General features: G+C 37.4%; 1 non-coding gene across 1 annotated transcript; it reads right to left on the bottom strand.

Moving 5' to 3' along the window:
* Positions 1-3,225: 3,225 nt before the first annotated feature.
* On the bottom strand, positions 3,226-3,336 carry LOC134386683 (U6 spliceosomal RNA). The gene has a single exon (XR_010024513.1). It is a non-coding gene; the product is annotated as a U6 spliceosomal RNA (small nuclear RNA).
* Between the last annotated feature and the right edge of the window lie 1,073 nt (positions 3,337-4,409).

Raw genomic sequence — 4,409 nt, 5'->3', positions numbered from 1 at the left:
ACAAAAAACTACAAAACTTCTAGAAGATAAAGTAGGAGAAAAGCTAAGTGACCTTGGGTTGGCAATGAATTTTTTTTTTTTTTTTTGCGGCTGGCTGATACAGGCAGCAATGAATTTTTAGATACAACACCAAAAGCACAATTTAGGAAGGAAAAAAATGAGTGAGTTGGACTTCATAGGGCTGGCTGGTTAGCTCGGTTGGTTAGAGAGCGGCCTTATAACACCAAGGTCAGAGGTTCATTCCCCATACTGGCCACCCACCTAAAAAATAAAAAAAACTTTTGTTCTGCACAAGACACTGTTAAGGGAATGAAAAGATAACCATAAAATGGAAGAAAATATTTGCAAAGCCATATCTGATATATTGATATAATGATATACTATATATCTGATATTTTGTATCCCAAATATACAAAGATGGGCTGGCTGGTTAGCTCAGTCGGTTAGAGTACGGTGTTGATAACACCAAAGACAAGGATTCGGATTCCCTTACCAGCCAGCCACCAAAAAAATATACACAAAGAACTCTTAAAGCTCAACAATAATCAAACAAACAACCCAATTAAAAAGTAGGCTAAAGATTTGAATGGATACCTCACCAAAGAAAATATAGAGTTGGCAAATATATGAAAGATGCTCAGTATCTGTGTTATCGGGGAATTAAAAATTGAAACAAGATACTACCACATACCTATTAGAATGGCTAAATCTAAAACACTGACAATACCAAATGTTGACAAGGATAAGGAGCAACAGGAACTCCCATTCATTGCTGGAGGTAATACAAAATGGTACAGCCATTTTAGAAGACAGTTTGGCAGTTTCTTATAAAACTAAAAATAGTCTTATACAATCCATCGATTATGCTCCTTAGTATTTACACAAATGAGTTGAAAACACATCTACACAGAAACCTGCGTGTGAATGTTTATAGAGGTTGTATTCCTAACTGCCAATAACTGAAGATGTCCTTTAGAAGGTGAATGGATAAACAAACTGTGGTACATGCATACAGTGGATCATTATTCAGGAATGAAAGGAAACAGCTATCAAGCCAGGAAAAGACATAGAGGAATGGTGAATGCCTATTGCTTAGTGGAAGAAGCCAATCTGAAAAGGCTACAATACTACTATACGACATTCTGGAAAGTGTAAAAAGGAGACAGTAAAAAAGACCAGTGATTACTACAGGGAGAGAGAAAAAAGAGGATAAATAGGGCCAGCACAGGAAATTTGGGGGGGCCAGCAAAACTATTCTGTATGATCCATGACTGTAACATTATCCATTTGTCAAAACCCATAGAACTATACACAAAGAGTAAACCCTAATGTCAACTATGGACTTCAGTTAATAATAATGTACAAATATTAGTTTATCAATGGTAACAAATGTGCCACATTATTGCAAAATGTTAATAACAGGAGAAACTGTGGGGGGAAGGGGACAGGAGGAGGAGGTATATGGAAAATCCGTACTATCTGCTCAACTTTATGTAAAATCTAAAGCTGCATTTCAAAAGTCTATTAATTTTATTTATTTGTTTATTTTTATTAAGTTTATGTATTAATATTACTATTTTGCTTTACATTCTGTGATGTTGTTGCAGAGCAGTTGGGGGGAGGAGGAGAGGGGAAAGGGAAACAAAATAGAATGGGAGAACAAGGAAGGAGGAAAGGCGGGTTTGAGGCCTGTGGCACCCCCCTCATTCCTGCATGGGAGACCAGGGGGCTTCTAGCAGTGGCTTACTCATCACTGGGCTGGTTGCAAGTGTTGGCGGGCACGGCTGAGGTTCTCAGCCCTGCACTGCCTCACCTCGGGAGAGCCCAGGGCACTTCCTGCATCATGTCCATTAATTTTAAATGTTCTAGTATATTAAGAGGTCATATAATCATTTTTTTGCTTTATTTACAGGTTTTGGATAATTTTTCCTGAACAGAATCTTTTAACTTACTCTGCTTTCTAATTGGTTATTTTGGGGGAAGGAAAAGTTATTTTATATAATTACCCTGTAATCAGCTACCTAACTGAACTCAATATTTTTAAAAAGTTTTTAGTTGATTTTTTTCCCTCTCATTTGTAAATAGTCATAACACCTACAAATAATTATAATTTTTTCTTTTTTTAAAAGATGACTAATAAGGGGATCTTAACCCCTGACTTGGTGTTGTCAGCACCATGCTCTCCCAAGTGAGCTAACCGGCCATCCCTATATAGGGATCCGAACCCGTGGTCTTGGTGTTATCAGCACCACACTCTCCCAAGTGAGCCATGGGCCGGCCCTTGGCAAGGATTTTAAAGCAGCTATGATAACAAGCAATTATGGGCCGGCCCGTGGCTCGCCCGGGAGAGTGTGGTGCTGATAACACCAAGGCCACAGGTTCGGATCCTATATAAGGATGGCCGGTTGGCTCACTGGCTGAGCGTGGTGCTGACAACACCAAGCCAAGGGTTGAGATCCCGTTACCGCTCATCTTTAAAAAAAAATAAATAAATAACAAGCAATTATAAGCATGCTTGAAACAAATGAAAAAATAGAAAGTCTCAGCCAAGAAATAGAAAATCTTAGAAAAGAAAATATATAAAGGAGAACCAAGCAGAAATTTAGAACTAAAAAATGCAATAACAAAAATTAAAATCTTACTGATGGACTCAACAGAAGTATAGAAAAGACAGAAAAATCAGTGCACTTGAAGATAGAACAATAAAAATTATTCAGTCTGAACAACTGAGAGAAAATGGATTTTTTTTTTTAGTTAACAGAAACTTGTGGCTCACTCGGGAGAGTGTAGTGCTGATAACACCAAGTCAAGGGTTAAGATCCCCTTACCGGTCATCTTTTTAATTTTTTTTTTTTTTTTTAAAGATGACTGGTAGGGGGATCTCAACCCTTAGCTTGGTGTTGTCAGCACCACGCTCACCCAGTGAGCGAACCGGCCATCCGTATATGGGATCCGAACCCGGGGCCTTGGTGTTATTAGCACCGCACTCTCCCGAGTGAGCCACGGGCTAGTCCCCCAGTCATCTTTTTAAAACAAAATTAAATGAAAAAAAAAATTGCAACAGAGTCTGGCCAGTTAGCTCAGTTAGTTAGAGTGTGGTGCTAATAGCACCAAGGTCCAGGGTTTGATACCTGTACTAGCCAGCCACAAAAAAAAAAAAAAAAAAAAAAAGCACAACAGTATTATGTGATTGTATAAAAATCTATCGATATGGAAATATATAGAAAAAATACAGAATGCTTCACAAATTTGCATGTCATGGAGGTGCAGGGGCCATTCTAATCTTCTCTGTATCATTCAATTTTAGTACATGTGTTACTGAAGTGAGTGTGGCACGACACATTTGAAGTGCTGAAAGAACTGTCAATCTGGAATCCTATATCCAGAGATAATATACGAAGACATAAAAGTAGATGTGAGGGCCAGCCCGTGGCTCACTCGGGAGAGTGTGGTGCTGATAACACCAAGGCCACGGGTTGGGATCCTATATAGGGATGGCCGGTTAGCTCACTGGGTGAGCGTGGTGCTGACAACACCAAGCTAAGGGTTGAGATCCCCCTACCAGTCATCTTTAAAAAAAAAAAAAAAGTAGATATGAAGGCAAATGAAGACATTCTCAGATGAAGAAAAACTAAGAGAATTTGTCACAAGTAGATCTATATCCTTAAAGAATGGCTGAAGGAAGTTCTCTAAACAAAAAGAAATGATAAAAGAATCTTGGAACATCAGGAAAGAAGAAACATGGAAAGAGCAAAAATATAGGTAAATACAATAGACTTTCCTTATCTTGGATTTACTAAGTTACATTTGGCAGTTGAAGCAAAAATTATAACGTTGTCTAATATGGCTCTCAATGTATGTAGAGAAAAGATTTAAGACAATTATAAATGGGGGAAGGTAAAGGGAGGTAAGGTAAAATGTCAACACCAGTGAACTTGATTGTAGTTGTGATTTCACAAATCTACCTGTGATAAAATAACATACACACATATTGTGCCAGTGTCAAATACCTGATTTTGAAATTGTGCTATAATTATGTAAGAGGTAACCATTCAGGGAAACTGGGTGAAGGGTGCACAGGACCTCTCTGTACTATCTTTGCAACTTCCTGTGAACCTATAATTATTTCAAAATAAAGATTATTTTAAAATTAACATATATATAACATATATATGTTCCTGTCACACAATAAGCACTATAAATGTGTTAGCTACCATTATTAAGTAGTATTTGCGAGCATATTATTAGTTGAGCATCTTTAGACCAAACCGGTGAAAATTACATTTGCCATTGCCACTTCTTTAGTTCTATTACTTGACTTTAGGCAAGTTTTAAAAACTACTCTGAACTTAAGTTTCTATATTTTTTGGTAAGATTAAAAGAGATAACATACTTGAAATAACTTAGAA

Source organism: Cynocephalus volans, chromosome 9, assembly GCF_027409185.1.
Source record: "Cynocephalus volans isolate mCynVol1 chromosome 9, mCynVol1.pri, whole genome shotgun sequence".
Lineage (NCBI taxonomy): Eukaryota > Metazoa > Chordata > Mammalia > Dermoptera > Cynocephalidae > Cynocephalus > Cynocephalus volans.
Note: the sequence above shows the minus strand (reverse complement) of the source record. Positions and strands in the feature narration are given on the sequence as shown.